A 22,477-nucleotide genomic window follows, 5' to 3' on the forward strand; every position below is an offset into this window, starting at 1 on the left:
ACAATATTTTCACACTTGTTTGTATGTTGGTGGCCAAACACTCAAGTGAAAAAAAAATTCTACTGATAATGGAAATTAAAAACAACAACCACAACAACAAACATTTCTATTGCCTTTTTATTGCTACTTCAAATCTAGGATTTTTCTTCATGCATTCCAGCCAAGGGAAAGTTAATCTCATTACATTGAGAAACATAATTGCATTTTTAAAAAGTTCTCAAATGGTATTTGAAATTTTTAGATTTCACATGTCATTATTCTAAGAGATTCTATTAGATTTAAACAAATCAGGTATTATCTATATCCTAAATATTCTCAAACACTGTTTTTCTCACACACAAAAACTTAACTCATCATTGATGCATGATATCCAAACTGCTTACTATCTTACTCTTAATGCCTTTGTGCTTCTAAACAAACTGACAAGGTTATGTGAGCAAAGAATGCAAAAAATATTTATTTTAAGCTGTAGAAGAATTTACTAAACAGAATACAGGATCAATTTTATTTATCTGTTTCAATGTTGAGCTCAACAAAATAAAATTTGATTATTTTTTAGGAGTATAAAATCAATACAAAAAAGAAATGTTTGTAGGAATAGAAGACAATACCATATACAGGAATAAGTTTAATATTTATTCAAAATAGAAACATGGCAAATCTTTAAATTGTTGTGACGTCAAATCATAAATCTGATACCTGATAAATTAGTCAAATGTGATAAATTAGGCAGTTGACAATCATATAAAAGAGGTTGCTACTCTTCCAGATCTGTTGTAATTTCATTGTTGGGATAAATTTTGAAATAAATGATACAGTTTGGAAAAATAATGAGGTTCAGGAGAAAAATCCAGACTACCTCCCTATTTCTTAAAGAATAAATGTGATAGGCATGATATTTAGGTAATCATTTTATAATGTTTTTCAATCCAACCTTTAAAACTTGCATATATTTTATGCGTATATTGTTATTTTGATGATTTATTTATGGTAAGCTGCTCCAATTAGAGCACATTGTAGCGTCTGTGGTTCATTTACGGTGCCGAAGGAAAGTAATTACTGTATTATGAGGCAGCCATACTCTAGAGTGTAACAAAACATGAAATACGACTAGGTTGAGCAAGTTCTTATTTTCCAGCGATGTGGTTTTCTCTGAGGAGCCACATCTTGTAGTTACCAGATGTTCCACAATACCAGTAACTCTGGAGTTTCTTCGTTGTTACAACAAGACGATTTTACTACATAGGAAAAGATTGGCATTTTCTCTGCTGGAAGAAAATGAAATTGGCAATTTGAAAGGCAGTTTTAACTGAGCTATGTGGTTTACATTGATTAATCTATCCCATTAGAATATTAGCCAGCCAATCAGAACCCATTTTTATCCATTTCCTAATCTATACCATATGTCTAGGTCATAAAAAAGCATTTTATTTAATTCCGGCTACTATGGAATCTGCATTGGAAAAGAAGCTGACCTTTTCTCTTAGCCACCAAAAGTTTGGAAAATGAGTTTTATTATTTGAGAGGCTTTTGTCCTGATTTGAGGTGCTTAGGAAGACAGGAATCAAGACAATTGTGGAAAATCATTTGACTTCTCTATCTTGCTCCCACTCTCATTTCCTCTTTTCCTTGGTGGCAGCTGAAGTGACAGAAGTTGTTTATCAACATCTATGGCCTGTTAACATACACTCATCATACAAATGTAAATGCCTGCCCCGTCCAATACTAGGGGTAAAGGAGACTACGAATCAATTCATCTGGAGAAAAAATATGTTATGTGATTTACAGAATGAACAAATGTCATAGACACCAAAAGGAAGAGGTCCCACATTTCATTCTTGTAAATATAGTTTCTTTTAATGACACTATAGTATGGCAACATTAGGTGTCTTATTAGTCTGGGACCAAACAGACTAGAAAAGGCCAGTAAAGATTTTTCTTAAAGATGTTCAAGGATGGTTCTTCTACTGGTGAACACATGTCATGTCCCAGCTCTTTTATAAAGGACATTGGCGATATCTATTTAAAACACAAAGACATACACACATTGATGGATCAAAAACCTCTGTGGAGGGCCGCCTGGGTGGCTCAGTTGGTTAAGCGGCTACCTTGGCTCAGGTCATGATCCCAGGATCCTGGGCTGGGCTCCCTGCTCAGCAGTGGAGTCTGCTTCGCCCTCTCTCCCTCTGCCCCTGCTCGTGAGCTCTCTTGCTCACTGTCTCTCAAATAAATAAATAAAATCTTAAAAAACAAAACAAAACAAAAAAAACCTCTGCAGATAGATCTCAAAATAAATAAAAGCACTAATACATAAGCTTCATTATAAATATGTTTGATATGCCAGTTTTTCTTATTCACAAAAACTGAAAGTTTGTGCCCATCAATAGAGAAATGATTGACATTTATTCATCCCATGGAATATTGCACATTCATTAAAATGCATGGGTTAGAATTATGCCATTTAAGCTAGAGAGGTTTTTCCAAGTTATTTTTTAAACTAGATTTAGACTACTGAAAATAATATGATAAATATTTTTTAAAAGAAGTGATATAGGGGAGGGGCGCCTGGGTGGCTCAGTCGTTAAGCGTCTGCCTTCGGCTCAGGTTATGATCCCAGGGTCCTGGGATCGAGCCCCGCATCGGGCTCCCTGTTCGGTGGGAAGCCTGCTTCTCCTCCCTCTCCCACTCCCCCTGCTTGTGTTCCCTCTCTCGCTCTGTCTCTCTCTGTCAAATAATAAAATCTTTAAAAAAAAAAAAAAAAGAAGTGATATAGGGGAGCCTGGGTGGCTCAGTCAGTTAAGCGTGTGACTCTTGATTTCACCTTGGGTCATGATCTCAGGGTCGTGTGATGGAGCCCCATGAAGGGCTCTGAACTGGGCGTGGAGCCTGCTTAAGATTTTCTCCCTCTCTCTTTGCCCTCCTCCCATCTCTCTCTCCTTCTCTAAAAAAATACATAAATAAAAGCAATGAGACATAAATGTAGATATGGTAGAAACACAGACAAAGATGTGAAAGGATACACTAAGTCATAGATGAAGGGCAGATGATAACCAAAGTGAAGGAAGTGTAGGAGAAAAGCAGGAAGAAACTAATAAAAACTAAACAACTTTAAAAGACTACATAAATATGGGGCCCCTGGGTGGTTGAGTCGATTAAGCATAAGACTCGACCTCGGCTCAGGTCTTGATCTCAGGGTCACAAGTTCAAGCCCTGAGTTAGGCTCCAGGCTGGGTGTGGAGCCTACTTAAAATTCTTTCTCCCTCGTCCTCTTTCCCTCTGCTCCCCGCCCCGCCCAGTATGCACATGATCTGTCTCTCAAATAAATAAATATTATTAAATAAATAAATATTTAAAAAAATCCTACATGATATGATCACTTAATGCATTGGTTATGTCATAACTATAAATTTCAGGGCATATGCATATAGAAGTAAATAAACTAAGTAACATATTGAATTAAATAATAACTTTAAAATCAAATCCATCATTGACTCCTATCTAAAATTGTCCTTTTCAATTTATATCTTTCACAGAATCCAGATCTTTACAGCAGCCTTCACAATTTTTATTTATAAGTTTTATTGTTATTTGCCCTTCTCCCTCACTACACCCTCAGACTGAAAGGGACAGGGCCAATTTTTAGTTCAGCACCTGGTGCAGCTTATAAATACTCGTTTCGTGAATATTGTATGAATGAATGAAAGGGAATGTAGTTGTTATATATATTATGAATGGGAGATAAATAGTTAATAATATTAATGTATGTCATGAGGAAACTCAAAGTTTGGAGATCAAGAAAAAGAGAAACTATTGAAAAGTCCCAAAGGAAACTCAGAAGGGTGTGGTGTAATAGAGCTTGGAAGGCAGATACCTTCAAGACAGAGGGGGTAACCATTTGTGATACTATCATAAAGGAAAGTTAGATGGGGGAAACAAAATGACCCATAAATTTGGCATCATAGACGTAGCTGGTGACATAGATATAAGCCGAAATAATATTCAGCATAATTAGCAACCAGACTAGCAATATTACCAGTTAATCAGAATAGATATTGTTCTAGTCCCAGAACGGGGTCTAGGAGACCCTCTCTCATGCCAAGTATTAGCCACTTAAGTGCTAGATTTGGAAGGGGTGTGGTATCTTGGGGTGGGGGCTGTGGGACAACCACAGGGTGAGAGGGATCCTAGGAACTCACAACAGCAAAAATGTGCCAATATGGAAGTGGCTTCATGGTTTAGCAAATGGTAAGGATGTAGGTGTGCATAGCAATTGAATAACAATCTGAAATTAAGCAAGCACAGCAGAACGAAGGAGGCAGAGGCCAGACTGAAGTCAGTTATAGAGTGAATGTGGAACTCCCTTTTTGACACTTTAGCAGCCTAAATGACATAAAGATTAATGGTAAAATGAACAGCGTATAACCAGTCCGCCAGACTAAGAAATAGAGCACCACCAATAGTTTTTAAACTACCTGCTTGGCCACAAATATCTCACATTACTTTCCCTTTCCCCTGGCCTTTATTGAATTTTGTGTTTCTTTGTCCTTTTTATTTTTTTTTAAAGATTTCCTTAATTTGTTCAGATAGTTAAGTAATAGGTTATTTTTTTTTTCTTTTTTCTTTTTCCTGGGGGTGGAAGGAATAGGGATTTTTAAACTAATACAAATAGAATCATAGTATATAATTATTTTTAAATGTATTAATCAAATTAACTCATTCTTCCTTTCTCCAGAAGGTTCTGGAATTATTGTTCTCTAACAGAGTAATAATTTTCAGTGGGACAATATCATTTCCAAGGTGGTGAAAACTAGTTCTTGGCATAGGAGAAAACATTACCCTTATGATCAAAAAACACTGTATCTGTAGTACTAAAATACTGTGTGAGAGGGAGATTAGGGGGAGAAAAGGTGTAAAAAGGTTTTTTAGGTGGGCAGGAATGAAAACAAGGTTAAAAAATTCTTAAGTCGATGTGTAAGAATGGGTAAATCAAGAATGAAAACCAAACAACGCTTTCTTTATTTAAAAAAGGAAGGAAGGAAGGAAGGAAGGAAGGAAGGAAAGAAGGAAGCAAAAGACAAAGAAAATAAGGAAAAACAGCCACACAGCAGGTCTAGAGGCCAGTCAATTTGGATGGAGTGAAATGAGCAGCCTCAGGACACCCATTACTGAGAAAAATACCACCTGTTGCCAAAAAAATTAAAAGAAAATGAATTCTTGATGGCAGAACATACTGCAAGAAAGGAGGTTGGAAAAATTAATGTATATAGAAAAATATGTGCATTAACATAAACTAAGACAGACTGAAGTACATAAGAGTTGAGGAATTACAGCACCCAGAAAATGTTCTTGGAAGAAAACAAAACAAAACACAACGCAGTGATGCTATCTAGACAAGAAAGTAATAATCAAAATGAAGAATTGCTTAATATACCAACACTGGTAAAAAAAAAAAAAGTCAATTGTAATCTTTGCATTTATTTAAATATACAACTGAGGCTAAACAGAATTATGGACAAATAAAAACCCCGGAATGTGTATGTTGTTAAGCTCAAAAAGATACACAAATGTATTTTTAACAAATATCCAACGTTGGAAAAAGCGAGATGGCAAGAAGTGTATCTTTACTATTTCCTAAATTTTCAATCAAGAAGGCAATTGATATGATTTTGAAAGGAAAAAAAATTACGTATTTTCAGTAAAAATGTAAATCTTCCCTTATCTCTCTCTCTCCATATTACAAGTTGTAGTGAAGGTTGGAAATCAAGATTCAATATTATCTCTTGCTTTGACATCTTAAAGCTGGAGAGCCTTGAACAGCAGAGCCCATGTTTCCCTCTCCCACTGAACTCTTGTGAATAAGGACTCCTCACCAAATAATCCTTCTCATAATGGGGATCAGGCATGGCGCCTGCTTATTGCTGAATAGCAGGTTTCCGGTCCCAGCCAGCCTGCTGAATTATTCAAAGTCAACCACATCTTCCCATGGGAACCAGGAAGCACCTTACTTTTGGTTCCTGTAAAGCCTGCTCCCACAGCTCCTGCCTGTTCACTCTGTTCCAGAGTACATGGTAGGCGGTGTCCTCCACGCTGAGCTGTGAGAACATGTGGCTAAATAAACTGCTGTCGGGGCGCCTGGGTGGCTCAGTTGGTTAAGCCACTGCCTTCGGCTCAGGTCATGATCTGGGGTTCCTGGGATCGAGTCCCAGATCGGGCTCCCTGCTCACCAGGGATCTACTTCTCCCTCTTCCTCTGCCCCTTCTCGTGTTCTCTCTCTCTCTCTGAAATAAATAAAATTTTAAAAAGAAAAATAAATAAACTGCTGTCAATATCCTCTGACCAGTGGTGGGTGTCATGTGCTTGGCCATCCCCTTATTCTAGGGCAGGAATCCCTCCCTCATCAGCAGCGTGAAAAGGAGATAATCAAAACACAAGTGCCAGCCAGTCAGATTGCCATGTTCACTTTATGCAGTTGAGATAAAAAAAAAATAGACAATAAACAAACAAACAAAAAACCCCAAAAAACCCACCTGTTTTCTTTATTTGCAAAATTTAAGGTATATGTCATATAATTTCTTCCATAAAAATTTGGGATATTGATTAATTTCTCTAGGGGAAAAAATTCATTCTCTTTGCACGTAAGTATTGAATGTGAATAGCTGAGTAACTAAAAATATGATCTCATAATAACCATAAAGTACTTTTAAAACTTTGAGTTTTTAAGGCATTAAGAAGTTGTGTATTTTATTAAATCAGATTTAAATACAAGTAATCACCAGATAAATAATTCTAAACCATTATTTTAGCGGTTTACCTGTATAAATGGAGTCTATATACAAAATATTTATTTCCAATGCCTATATTTTTAAGTGACCATAAAGTTCTATATTCCCTCAAAACTTGAATTTATAGTTTTGATTTGAAACAGAATGAAAAGAAATGCTGTGCTAATAACCGTAATCATGTATTTTCCATTTTGTTGAAAGAAGAATAGATATCTCATTTCACCCTTTAGAGGGAGCAAGAAGGACATGAGAGGGAGAAGGAAGGGACAAGTGGGGAGAGATAGGAGAGATAGGCCAGGGAGGGGACAGGAGAGAAGATACTGAGACAGAGGGACAGAGCAAAGATTCTACCTATTGCAATTTTATTCATATATTTCAAAATCAAAAATAATGGAAAAGTCACAGTGATTTATTTCTAATAATAAGACTTTCTCTTTGTGAGAGTCACTAGAAAATATGCTTTCAATCCTAAGTAAGGGCATTTTACAAAGACTACGGAATTGATTTACTATTTCCCATTGATCTTGCTGTCAGTCAATCCTTGCACTAAACACAGAAGAAACAGGCCTTATGAGACAGGCCAGTGGCAACTAAATTGATAATTAAAGTGTGGTTGTACACGTATGACCTGAAAATGTAAGCACAGTCACCAAGGGAACAATAGAGGGTGATTGATACGGTTTACATTAGCATGCAATTTGAAAGTAAGAGGTTTGAATTAGGGCATGCCCACAAGGATATGAGTAGACAGATGTTAAAAAGGAGACACAAATCTCACAGAGCCCAAGCATGCAAGAATTCAGATGAAGGACAAATTCATGATATTGATGTAGAAACCACATTTTACAGGAAGAGATAAAATACTGTGGAAATCTAATCTGAACATAGCAGACAACTGGCATTATGCTTCATATCCAAAGCCACAGAACTCCCTTTACTACAGTCAGCCAGTGAGTTGAGATTTGTCAGAGCACTTTTTTTCTGGGCTATTTCCACAAATTTGCCATTGAATTCATGGGAAAATAGGCACTTGTTCTGCCTATATGGTCAGAGTGACATTTTAGTCATATAGCAGAGGAAGTTGGGACATCCCAATATGTATGACACTGCAGATAAAATTTGAATACGCTCAAAAAAGAAGATACCCCTAATGATAAGTGTTCCATTAATTTGTGTTTAAGTGGTCATACAGAAAAAACCCATGTAATTTTATTTACTCATTGTTTACCACTGTTAAGGAAATGGCATTTTTTGATGCCCACTTTATAGTTGAAAGTTAACGTTATTGCCTGAAAAAATCCCAAAAAACTTTGTAATTTTAGACTATATAGATTACTAAAAATCTCTTTCCATGCTAACCAATAAAGAAAAAAAAAAACCCATAATTGCCAATATTAGAAATGAAACAGAGGACATCACATCACTCCTGCTTCCACAGACATTAAAAGTAATATAGCAATATGTTATGAACAACTTTATATCCATAAATTCTACACGTAGAACAAATGGGTCAGTTCCTTGAAAGTGACGCACCAACAGAACTAATAACCCAAGAATAACTGAATGATCTGAATTGTTCTATATTTATTTATTTATTTATTTATTTATTTTTTAAAGATTTTATTTATTTATTTGACAGAGAGACACAGCGAGAGAGGGAACACAAGCAGGGGGAGTGGGAGAGGGAGAAGCAGGCTTCCTGCCGAGCAGGGAGCCCAATGTGGGGCTCGATCCCAGGACCCTGGGATCATGACCTGAGCCGAAGGCAGACGCTTAACAACTGAGCCACCCAGGCGCCCCTGAATTGTTCTATATTTATAAAAGAAATTACATCTGTAGTTAAAAAGCTTTCTGAAAAAGAAAATTTGGAGCCAAGATTCTTTTACTAGTAGATTTTACCAAACACTTAAGGAAGAAACAGTAGCACTTCTGTAGAAAACCTTCCAGAAAATAGGAGAGAAAATATTTCCTAGCTCATGCTATGAGGTCAACATTCTCCTAAAACTAAAACTACACACACACACACACACACACACACACACACACACACACACACACATTGATCCATTCATAAACCGTTGGAAGAAGTGCTGATGCAATATTGGTGAATGGCCTAAGTGTCTGGACTACTTGTCCATACTGCTGTCGTGTGATGCTTTCTGCTCATGCCTGATCCTGATAATACCACTTCTATTTGCCTATTGATTGCTGCTGGGATATTCCAACTTTATGACTCTAGGGTCTAAACAGCCCTGTTCATCATAGCCAGTTTGGGATGCATGATTATTTGATGTCCTCCTATCAAGCTCACTCTCTCTACCGGAACCCAATATCAGGCCAACTCGTGTTTTTAAAAGGTGCTTAACTCTCTACTACTCAAATAGCATTGCCTAGCTCCATAAGCCTAAGAATTTGCACTGTGATTTTTCTACTGGGGCTTGCCATAAATTCTACAAGTATCTTACCATTTATACTAGAAGGTTATATCCTAACCTTCTAAGTGCTTCACACTTTAAGGCACCTAACCTCAAAGTGTGCTAGGTTATATAGCTCGAGTGGAACGGTTGCTCGGATCACAACCTCCAGTGAACTTTCCTGGGATAGGTAGAACTCAGTTGGCAGTTTTGCTTATCACTTTGTAGATAGGTCAGAACAGTTTTCCTATGTGTGGAGTACCCTATCTCTAGAAGCCAAAGAGAATGTTCAGATTTGTGCTAAATTCTTACTGGTTGGAGGAAAAGTTGCAATTTATTTTTATTACAATAAACATATTTTAAATAGTTAATTTGACTTTTTGACATATATTTCTACAAATTTTGGTATTTGTGCAATAAACATCAAAGTCAGGATACATAAAATATTCATCAGTCAATCAAAGTTCCCTCATGTTATATTCCTTTACAACAGTCTCCCCTGATCCGTAATCTCTAGCAACCACTGACCTGTTCTCCATCACCATAGGTTTATCTTTTTGACAATGTCCTATAAATGGAATCATACAGCATATAACCTTTTGAAATTGCCTTCCTTCACTCAGGATAATGCCTTTGAGATTATCCAAGTTGTTGCATAGTCATTTTATTAAATGGCAAGAAACTTTCTATTGTGCATTGTTTTAAAGTTCTCAGACCAATTTCAACATAGTAGGCAGGGAGTAGGGGATCCACAACACCCCGAGCAATTCTTGGACATCAGCGGGGTGTCCGAAAATTCAACTCAATTCTGACATTATCTACCCAGAGATAGTATCAGATTCAGTAGGTTAAAACTTGAATCCTACAAGACTACCCCCACCCCCCACTTCAGACACCAGTTTCAAGCTCCCAATTCTTACCTGTGCTTATGATTGACTGGCTACAGATTGGAGATTCCACCAACCTCTCCCTTATGCTTCATTAATTTGCTAGAGCCGCTCATAGAACTCAGGGAAACATATTTACCAGTTTATTAAGAGATATGATAAAGATGATGACTCAACAGCCAGATGAAGAGATACATAGGGCAAGGTATGGGGAAAAGGCTTGGAGCTCCTCAGCCTTCTCCACATGTGCCACTCTTCCTAATCCCCACATGTTTACCAACATGGAAGCTCTCTGAACCCCATCCTTTTGCATTTTTATAGGGGATTCATTGCATAGGCATGATTGACTAAGTCCTTGGCCATTGGCTGATTGAACTTCCAGACCTACTCCCTTCCCTGGAGGTAGGAATGTAGAACTGAAAATTTCAATCTTCTAAATACATGTTTGGCCCTCCTGGCAATCAGCCCCTGACTTTGGGTGGGGTCCAAAAGTCACCTTCATTGGGCGCCTGGGTGGCTCAGTTGGTTAAGCGACTGCCTTCGGCTCAGGTCATGATCCTGGAGTCCCGGGATCGAGTCCCACATCGGGCTCCCTGCTCGGCAGGGAGCCTGCTTCTCCCTCTGACCCTCCTCCCTCTCATGCTCTCTCTATCTCATTCTCTCTCAAATAAATGAATAAAATCTTTAAAAAAAACAAAAAAAAACAAAACTCACCTTCATTATTAAAACAAAAGACACATTTATGGCCCTTATTACAGGAAATTCTAAGGGTTTTAGGTACTGTGAGACAGGAACTATGGACAAAGACCAAATACATGAAAAATATATTTTGGTCATCTGAATGACCAAATATATATTTCTTTTTTTTTTTTTTAAAGATTTTATTTATTTTATTTGAGAGAGAGAATGAGACAGAGAGCATGAGAGGGGGGAGGGTCAGAGGGAGAAGCAGACTCCCTGCTGAGCAGGGAGCCCTATGCGGGACTCGATCCGGAGACTCCAGGATCATGACCTGAGCCGAAGGCAGCCGCTTAACCGACTGAGCCACCCAGGCGCCCCCAAATATATATTTCTTATAAACCATAATATTGCATGTGGATATATCAGTTTGTTTACCCATTCACCAACTGAAGGACATTTGGGTAATTTCCAGTGTATTTTACTATAGTTATGAAAGAGTTGCTCTAAATATTTGTGTATAAGTCTTTGTATAAATATGTATTTCCATTTCTCTAGAGGGAATACCCAGGAGTGAGAATTCTGTGCCATTCGATAAGCATATTTATCTTTATAAGAAACTTTAACCATTTTTCAGGGTGATTGCACCAATTTGCATTCCCACCAACAATGTATAATATTCCTAATTGTATAACCTCACCAGCAGTGACTGCCTGGCATGGCCTAAACCACTAACCTCTAAATACTTCCATGATACGACATTATACTGAATCTTTTCATTTTTATTTCTCATTTTATAGAGCACATGTTTTTCTAACAAGGCTTCCCAGCCTACTTTTCACTTTTGCTTATTGCCAATTAACATGGTACCATCAGAATATCCAGATGGTTTACATCCCTTTGTATGATAATTTGCAGAGGATGGGGCAGATAACATAGCCTTTGGGCAATACTATCAATGAATACTATTGTCTGTCTTTTGTTAATGAAAACTGCTCTTGTCCTTCCTTATGGAATATTAGAGAACATATTTGTTTGATTAATGGCCTCTTACCTACACCTGTAGCCATGTTATTCTGTTCTAGAAAAGATAATATATTTATCACTGCAACTGCAATTAGAATTACTACTTGGTTGACTTTCCTGAAATCCACTGTAATCTTCTAGTATCCATCTTGTTTTCTGGGGGAACAGAAAATGACTAAATGAGGTCCTGATGGGGAACATGAACCCTGTATCCAATAGGTATTCAAGGATGGCAATAATCACTGTCATTCATCCTAGGATATATATTTTTAATTTTTTGTTAAATATTCTGACCAGGGTGAGAGAAGTATCATAGACTTCCATATTGCCTTCCCTGTTTCAAAAATCCTTATACCATCTGCCAAGTAATCAATGTAGGAATTCTGCCAACTCCCAAATATTTCCATTATATTTATACATTTGGCAACCAGGGAAATGAATAATAGATAGGTCTGTGGACCCAGAGAATCTGCTGTGAGCTGTACCTCAGCCAAGTTCTGCCTTTACTCTAACAAGTAGATTTAATAATCTTTATAAAATTAGAATAGTGAAGGCAACATAGTAAGTGCTTAATACATGTGTATTATTTCAGTGACTTTGTTACAAGGTATCCCATGCACATCTTAGATTCTTATTGAAGAGTTACAACAGCAGCTTGAAAACAAAGTTGACTCCAGATGTGTATAAAATCACTTATCATTGGGCGCCTGGGTGGCTCAGTTGGTTAAGTGACTGCCTTCGGCTCAGGTCATGATCCCGGAGTCCCTGGATCGAGTCCCGCATCTGGCTCCCTGCTCGGCAGGGAGTCTGCTTCTCCCTCTGACACTACCGACCCTCCCCCCTCTCATGCTCTCTCTCTCTCAGTCTCTCTCTCAAATAAATAAATAAAATCTTTAAAAAAAAAAAATCACTTATCATTATGTATTTTAAATTAGCTGATAAATGTTTCCAATTGTAGTCTTCCATTCACTTTTATTTTCTTTTTAAGATTTATTTATTTATTTGAGAGAGAGAGAGAGAACACCAGTGAGTGCAGGGAGGGGCAGAGGGAGAGAATCTTCAAGCTGAGAGGAGTCCAGTGCGGGGCTCGATCTCACCACCCATAAGATCATGATCTGAGCCAAAACCAAGAGTCGGAGGCTTAACCAACTGAGCCACCCTGGTGCCCCCCATTTACTTTTGTCACTGTTGCTATTTCATGCCTAAATTTTAAGTTTACATCCAATTAGTTGTTTTTATTCTCTGTGTTTTCTTTATACTCTTTACTTTCATTTTAAGCATATTTCAAAATCATGAGTAATCAAAATTAAAGGATGTCACTGCTAGTGATGTAATTATGAGAATACACAGATGGCTTGTTAAGAGGGGAGAAAAAAAAAAAAAGCCTGAGCAAAGCTGCAAATGCTAACTTTCAACCTTCTTTCTCTCTATAACATAAGTTCACTGCCAGCAAGTTACATGTACAGAAACCACACTGACAGGTATAAATGAGAATCTGGATTTTAATAAGAGACCAATACCCAAAATGCATTGATTCTCAAGTACAGTTATATATCGCTTCTCTACTGAGATAATTTCAAAGTTTTCATTTGACTTTGAAGTACGTTTTATTTTTTTTTATTTTTTATTTTTTTTAATTTTTTTTTTAAAGATTTTATTTATTTATTTAACAGAGAGAGACACAGCGAGAGAGGGAACACAAGCAGGGGGAGTGGGAGAGGGAGAAGCAGGCTTCCCGCCGGGCAGGAGCCCGATGTGGGGCTCGATCCCAGGATCCTGGGATCATGACCTGAGCCGAAGGCAGACGCTTAACCATCTGAGCCACCCAGGCACCCTTGAAGTACGTTTTATAGAAATCAGTGCATTAAATAGCCAAACCCAAACCAAATAATCCAGACTTTAGCAGATGTTCTTACGAAATTTGGGGGAAAATATAGCACAAAAATATTTTATGCTTAATTCTGAAATAAAGGTGATAGTGACCGTGGACGCATTGTCATAGTAAGTATTTAACCCAAATAATGCTTCAAAAGGCTTTAGTCTTCAGTAATTTATCACTGTCTACATAGGCAGGCCTGAGCCTATATTTCCATGTTTTGTGTTTCACTTTTTATCAAATTTGATCAAGTATATACAAAAAAGTCAGTCAATTTGGCTCTCATTTGCCTGATTTTCTGCTAACACAATCACACACCAAAACAGCAAATGATTGTTACGGGGGTAAATGTAATTTCAAAGAATAAACATTTACTCCTGAAAATTTAAGCCACTATCTTTTTCTCTTTCTCTTTGGCATCTTTTAAAATTAAATAGAAAGAAGAAAGAAGATGAATTTTCAAGTGATATGTAAAGCAAAAAGTTCTGATATATTTGGGAGTAAGGGAATGAACATAAAGAATATGACTGTAGGGGCGCCTGGGTGGCTCAGTTGGTTAAGCGACTGCCTTCGGCTCAGGTCATGATCCCGGAGTCCCCGGATCGAGTCCCTCATCGGGCTCCCGGCTTGGCGGAGAGCCTGCTTCTCCCTCTGACCCTATCACCTCTCATGCTGTTTCTCTCTCTCTCTCTCTCTCAAATAAATAAATAAATAAAATCTTTAAAAAAAAAAAAGAATATGACTGTAGAGCATTATATTTTATAGATTTATAAATGATAAAACACTTTCATAAAATGCTTTAACTATTTTTACTTATGTCTACTCTGGGTGGATATTTCATTCTGTGTGCTCGTTTTCATGATATTCCAAATACCTACTTGAGCATCTATGTGATTGATTCATCCATCAGGTGACTGCTGCATAGCTGGAAACTGTCATGAAATTTCACCACAAAACTTTACATTTCTATTTATCATGGCTTGGAGCCATATATACTACATTAATTACATCAGTGATTAGAAGGAAAATAAAATCATTCTAAACAAGTTACCCACAAATAACATAATAGTACTTCATCTGTGCCTTTGCTTATGACATTTCAAGTGAGATGATCTGATCCTGCAAATATATATCAATTAGACAACTGGAATTTCAAGGCAGATTCAAGAAAGAAAGTTTTCGTTTGTTTGTTTGTTTCTGTTAACTTGGCCATAACTTCTGCTGGCTGCCATTGAGTATTTATGATGCTCTATCAGAGTAGGATCAACCAAGTCCTCATAAAATTTTCAACTTTCTCTTAAGAAAAAAAAAAGACACTCTTTCTCCCCATATATTTTTTGAATGTTGAGAAAAATGTCAAGTCTCCCAAACCCAGCAAAGTAAGGATTAAAGAAGAATGTGTTTTCGCATGCTGTTAGAAATATCCATGAAGATTGAGAAAGAAAAAAAGTATTTGGCTCATACTTCTTGAGGGGCCAACCAAATTTTCTTTGACAAATCAAATGACTTTGATTGGATGACTTCAACATAAAAGACATTTTTTTTGTTTTTTTTTTAGAGGTGGAGGGGCAAAGGAAGAGGGAGAGAATCTTAAGCAGTCTCCTTGCCTAATGTAGAGCCTAATGAAGGACTTGATCTCACAACATGATCTCAGATCATGGTCTGAGACAAAATCAAGAGTTGGATGCTTAATGGACTGAGGCACCCAGGTGCTCCCAAAGGCATTTTTTTTAAAATAAAAAAAAATCCATTTTAAATTATATAAATCCTTTTAAAAGTAAATTTTCCAATCTTGATTAACTGTGATCACTTAGAAAAACAACCATCTAATGATAACAATATGTAAGGAACTAAATATTGCCAACTTCATGAGTAAATTCAAATCCACATGTTTGAAGAGTTTTAATGATATTCATAAGTGATACTTAGCAACCCTGTATACATTCTTTAATCTAAAATATATTGGTCAACAATTTTATTAAATTTAAATAATCCTTATTTTTAATAAGTGTTATTTGCAGCGTAGTTCTCCCTTGTGTTTTAGTATCACTCATAATCTTATTCACATTGAATTTTAAAATCCTTCATTTTTTATTCAGTTATCACCATAATTTTCCCCAGACCCCCTCTAGCATTTCTCACTTCTTTCCATGCTTTCTAACTTTGTTTAACCACGATGCTATGAATGTCTCACTATTTTCTCTAGCTTTGTTACTATTCCTCGCCTTTCTTTAAGCTAAAATCACACATCCTTTCCAATTGTTCTATTTCATATGATAGCCTTTCCACTTTCTTCCATTGTCCTCCAGCATACTTTTCTTTGCAATTATTCATTTGCTTTGCCAGCAGCTATCACCATGAAAAGATTTAGGTTGTGGTGTCCTACATTTTTAGAAAGCTTTTTCCAATCATCAGTTCTTCTGATAATTAATACAAAAAACTTACCAGCAACTTTCTTTGCCTTTTTAAGTCCTGATAATGAATTATTTATGCAGCATATGTAGGATGATTTTTGGTTTCCATCTAGTTCTTTTATGAACCAGAGCTGCTATTCAGATACTATATTAAATACCTCATTCAAAATTTACCACATAATTAAAAGGTGAAATGAAATCTAGAGGAGTAAAATCATTTTTTTCCCCAAGAATATAGCATGATCTGGTAGAATTAAAAAAGGCAAAAATCACAGATAAAACAAAACTAGCTTCATACTTTCCAAAGCACCTTACCACTCCTTATTTTTAAAGGGGATATCTGTCCTCTACCACCATTGGGAAGAGTTGTTGCTTCAGCTAATTATGTCTCTGAATAAAAACTATTACATATTTATATCTGTTATATACATTATATATTATGTTACATATTTATACATATATATTTATGTCTGTTGTATCTGATGTTACACCTAAGTTTGTTTCCTCTGCAAAATGTTCCTTTCTTTTAGAAGTCAAATTTTACATTCCATGGGAACATTCCTGAAAAGAACAGCTAGCTCTTCAAGAGAATTAAGCACGATTGCGCAATGACAACTAATGACTGAAGAACAGAAATACAGGACAAAAGGAGAGTGTAACTATTCTACCCTCTACTGTCACCATCACCCTGTGCATACACATGTGCTGCTACGACTGTTCCTACTACTAACAAAAACTCATTAAATATACAAAGTTTAAGAAACTGAGTCGAGCCACAATTATCTTAGTACTTAGCAAGTAGGCCCTAACATAATGATTAACACTTGAGTTTTAATCATATATTTTGCAGGTATATATATGCTAGGATAGTCAGGACTAAATATCTAAAAGAACAAGAGATAAAAATAAAATAAATGAGAGAGAGAGAGAATGCAGAGAAATTTCTTACAAGGCTCATGTTTCACACCTAGAAGTTTTATTCGACTTTAGATCACTTTGTTCCTCATTCTAGAAATTGATCAAATGTAGTATTATCATATTTATACATCTTTCATTTAAAAAATATATATCAAAGTGGCATACGTTTAAAAACATAGTCTTATACATACATTTAAATGAACCATTAATATTAAAACAATAAACTGATGGTGTCTAACAGATGAACAGAAGGACGCAGAAACAATTACAAGCAGTTGTATAACTAGTTAGAAGTATGAATTTTCTAATCAAAATGATGTTGTGTTTGAGCCCCAAGTCACTTAGTGTCTTTACATTGAACATATGGCATCATTATAATTAATATTTACTCATTTCATATTTATTTTATTTATTTATTTATTTTTTAAAAATGACAAAAATTTATTCTCTTACAGTTCTGGATGTTAGAAAAAAAATCTTTAAAACGGTGATTAAAAAGTAGTGCCCAACTCATACTGCCATTATGGACATGATGCTTCTGTCATGATAAAGGAAAAGTATTTAGCCTTGGTGACTAGTACCTGATCAGAACTGAATAAAGATGAAACTATTTTATTATTAATAATGTCTTTAGGACCTTCTCTAAACTGTCAGTCAAATATCCAACCATGATACAAAATTAGAAGAAAGCACTTTGAGTTCTTTCAAAGAGAGAGAGGGTTTAAAGATGAGGCACATTACCTGGTAAGGTCTTTCACCTCAGGGCAATGCCTTTGTCTTTTTCCAGCAGCTGGTTGAATCTAACACAATGCTTAACATGCAATAAGTACGAAGTCATTTCTTGGAGGATGAATGAGCTCTTTCATATGAAAGGCAACTGAAGTTACAAAGAATTATGCTTAATAGGGTATGCTTTGAATAATAGCTTATCTGAAACAAAACCATACAATAAAACAATGTATATTTTAAAAGGCCAGACATTTTATTGAAAACTGTGAATTAAGAGAGGAGTGATCTAATATTAATGGAAAAATACACAGTTCAACTCAGATTTTGCCCTCTGTTAAAAAATATAAGACTGAAAACAATGTTTTCTCTAAGTTTTTCAACTGTGGATAGAAAATCACAACAAACTGAGCAGCAAACTTGGTAAAATGAACAAAGTATGCTTTTTATTCAACTATACTAAAAACCTGACACATACTGATATTCACAGCCCTAAATATATTATAGAGTAATTAGAAAAAATGATAAGCATTTCAAATAAGTGATTATGATCTATGTTTCCTTTATATAACTAGGCCAAAATTTCAGTTTTTCTTATCTCGTTTTATTGAATTTTTAGTATTCCAAACTTTATTATTGTTAATAGATTCTCAGGTATTGCCAAGTGTATTAGTCAGGGTTCTCCAGAGACACAGAATCAAGAGGATATATAAAAATATGTATAAGGGGAGTGATATTATGGGAATTGGCTCACATGGTATGGAAGGGGATAGGTCTAGCTATCTACCGGATGTAAACTGGAGAACAAAGAAAACCAGTGGAGTAATTCATCTGGGGCCTGAAGACCTGAGAACCAGGACAGCAGATGGTTAAAGCCAGTCTGAGACCAAAGAAAACCCTAAGAACAGAGGGCCTCTGGTCTAAGTCCTAGAGTCTGAAGGCCCAAGAACCATAGCTCTGGGGCAGAAGAAGATGGTTGTTTCAGCTCAGGAGGAGAGAGAAAGAAGAGAGAATTTGTCCTTCCTCCCCTTCTGTTCTTTTCAGCCTTCAGTGGACTGGAGGATACTCACATTGTAAAGGCAGACCTTCCTCACTCAGTCTACTAATACAAATGCTGATCTCTTCCAGAAATACTTTCATAGACAAACCCAGAACTTACTGGCTATTGGGCATCCCTTAACCTAGTCAAGTTGACACATAAAATTAAGCATCACACAAGGTAATTATCATCATGTTCCTACTACTACCCCCTTGCAATCCAAAACACACACCCATTCACAAGTGAACCTACTTTTGAGGACAGAATTACTGATTCTCATTCCCCATTTTCCCTCTCATCTAACTTTCTAAAATTTCAGGCTCTTGGTTCATATGTGATTTTTTTTTCATAGGTGATTTATTAATTCCTTCCTCCCTTGGAGTCTTTTAGCAGCTATTTCTAGCTCTCCTTCATACTTTGGAGTCCATATCTAGAATGTTAATGGAGTTGCCTTCTGTTAGAAGGATGCAGAGGAGAAATAAAGCCACAGCATAATCACTGTACTTTAGTGCAAGAGGGCAGCTTAGCACTGGGCCAGGATTGTGGTTTGGAAGAAATTATATAAAAACAACCAACCAATGCAAGGGAGGAGGGAGAAAAGGGGTATTGGGCTGAAGGAAGTAGGCCCATTTTTTGCCCAAATATCTGGATGTTGTATTATTGGGACAAATACTAGACACAATTTTATGTTAACCAGCATGGAGACCTATCACCATCACCTATCTCTCCTCTCCTTATTCTTGCAATTGGCTAAGACTTTTGAAAAGTTTTCAGATTTATTTTTTAAATAAGAAAGAGGATTAAAGTGAAAAAATCTGTGATCATTAACATGGTGAAGTTACTTTTGTTTTTTAAAACACAAATTACATCTGATTGACATTTTTTACACAACAGCTTTATTGAGATATAATTCAGAATCACGCTACATACATTTAAAATGAAGAGGCTGTTTATTATTTCATTCTTTCTGCTATTTTTAAGCTTAATTTGCTCCTTTTTTTTTTAAAGATTTTATTTATTTATTTGAGAGAGAGAATGAGATAGAGAGCATGAGAGGGGGGAGGGTCAGAGAGAGAGGCAGACTCCCTGCTGAGCAGGGAGCCCGACGTGGGACTCGATCCCGGGACTCCAGGATCATGACCTGAGCCGAAGGCAGTCGCTTAACCAACTGAGCCACCCAGGCACCCTAATTTGCTCCTTTTTTCTAGTGGGTTAAGGTAGAAGTTTAAGATACTGATTTGGTATTTGAGGGGCAAAAACATCACCTGCTTGGACTGAGAGTCAGAGATTGTGCAAAATTAGGAGAGACCTTTGGATCCCCAGAATTCTACTAGCAAGAAGGACACAGAGAGATCTATTCAGTCGTGTCAGTGGCAAATCCTGTTCCATGGCCTCAGTTCTTGAGATCAGCCAAGAAAGAATTCAGAGCCAAACTCTTAAGTAAGCAAACATTTATAACTCTTAAAGCAAGAGTACACTCTGAAAGTGGGAGAGAAGGCAAGCCCAGAGTTGGCAACTGCATGGGGGCCGAGGTCATCTTTTCTTTTCATGTTTGGATAGGTTGTGGGTCATAGCCAGGGCAGTCTCTGACTAAGGTTGCCTCCAGTCATCTCAAGGGACTCCTCCCACTGGTTGGTATTAGGGCGTTTTTGGCCCCATATGGTGCTTGTTGGAACTGTCATGGCAGCCATCCTCCACAAAGGGGGTCAAAAGCTCAAAGTAAATATAATACAATGAAGCTATACATTACTGTAGGGCACTGGGCATAGGGGAGAGTGCATGTGTGTTCCCCAAGGTCTCTCCCAGCTGTTTGAAACTTTTTAACAGTCATAAGACACCTGTTCCCTGCTCATATCTAGCTAACTGCCTACTCTATCATTGCAGATGCACGTTATGTTTCATGAAAAAAGGAAAAGAAAAAGGGAACATGACTAAGAGGATGGTACCAAGAACACTGTGGGCAGAATTGAAATTCATAGAAAATTATTCCCTGGCCTGAGACCTACTCAAAGAACTGCCAGTATTTGTCCAATTGGATGTTATAATTACTATCAACTAGTTTCTTCCTTTGTCCTCCCAATTTTTCTTTTTTTTGAATGAGAATACCTGTAGTGGCCATTCTCTGCCTATAGGATATTATATGTTGGGTGTTCATTGGGGAAACGGAGGCAGGTTACTTCTCTCTGTACTTTCTCAGATCCACAGATTTGGAGAAGTCCCACTTGAGGTGCTGTACTTAAGCAACTACATTTGGGTTGCTTTATTTGTATCTAGACCTTATTTAGATGTTGAGTTTATGGACTTTGAAATGATGCTATAAGGATGAAACTCAAGGTAATTTGGAGGGGATAGAATACATTTTGCATAGTAGAAAGATGACTCATTGGTTACCTGAGGGAAGACTCTGGTTGGCCGGCTCTAGGATGGCCCCCAATGAACTTTGCCTCCTGGTTCATGCTCTGATGTAATTTCCTTCACTAAATGTGGGCTGCATATATTTTTCTTTTTTTTACTTGCTTCTAATGAACAAAATATGGCAGAAGTAATGGGATGTCACATCTGGTATTAGGTTTTAAAAAGAGTCTTCTATCTTGGGAATTCTTTCTTGTTTCTCTCTTGCTCTAGCTTTAGTTGTCTCTATATCTTACTTTGCTTTGGAAAAAGAAAGGTTATCACAGTGTCTGTATTCCTGTGGAAATAACCACATGGTAAGGACCTGTTGTCTTAAGGCAACAGCCACATGAGTGTGCTTAGAAGCAGTTTCTCTTCCACATGAGCCTGACATGACTGTAGTCTCAGATAACATCATGATTGAAGCTTTGTGAAATACCCTTAGTTAAATTCATCCAACTATATTGTTCCCAAATTTCTGCCCTACAAAAAACTATAAGATAATAGGTGGTCTGCACTTTCAGCTGCTAAGTTTGGGGCTAATTTGTTACACAGCAATGAATAATGAATACATTGGGTTATGAAATGTCTTACTAAACCTCAGCTCTGGCTTCTGTAAATCTTTTTAAATAACAAAAGATGAGAGAAAATGGCATGTTATGGGTCCCAGAAATTATGGTTCTCTTTAACTGTAATGCATTTCTTTTGCTAAAATATAGAAAGTGGTCATATTCATTACCCATGACACACATACTAAAGAGATATTTTTATTTGTAAATACTACAACACATTTCAAACATGTCATTGAAGAGTCTGTTCTGTGTTGATAAAGCTGTTCTTCAGTTGTCTCAGAGAGGATTTTAGAAAAGGATAAGATTCAAGCACAAATAAATTGCTTAGTAATAATATACATTATTTAATCATATATATATTATATATATACACACATAATATATCAATATATATACTTTATGAGACCAAAATAATAAGATAATCAAACTCCCAGCCTGAATTCATTGGTCATCTGAGAGACTGAGTTTCATTGTTCTGTCTTGAAATATAGATACTATGTATTTCATTGTGAAGTTACACATAAAAAAGGGATCGATTATACCGATGATATTTTAAAATCACTGTAGCCTTGGCTACAAAATAAAAACCAAAATAAAATATGTCACCCCAAATTTGATTAAATTAATATAAAAGTTAAATTGACGTTTCATAAGTTTTTTTTTTTTTTTAATATGAAGCACTTTGTCATCCTTGTCCAGGGGCCTTACAAATCTCTGCATAGTTCCAATTTTAGTGTATGTGCTGCTGCAGCAA

General features: G+C 36.5%; 1 non-coding gene across 1 annotated transcript; it reads right to left on the bottom strand.

The window, feature by feature from the left end:
- Window positions 1–22,372: 22,372 nt before the first annotated feature.
- Window positions 22,373–22,477, bottom strand: LOC115941047 (U6 spliceosomal RNA). Its single transcript, XR_004075777.1, has one exon. It is a non-coding gene; the product is annotated as a U6 spliceosomal RNA (small nuclear RNA).

The sequence above is a fragment of the Leptonychotes weddellii genome, chromosome 3, assembly GCF_054177405.1.
Source record: "Leptonychotes weddellii isolate Sample4059 chromosome 3, ASM5417740v2, whole genome shotgun sequence".
NCBI classification, from domain to species: domain Eukaryota; kingdom Metazoa; phylum Chordata; class Mammalia; order Carnivora; family Phocidae; genus Leptonychotes; species Leptonychotes weddellii.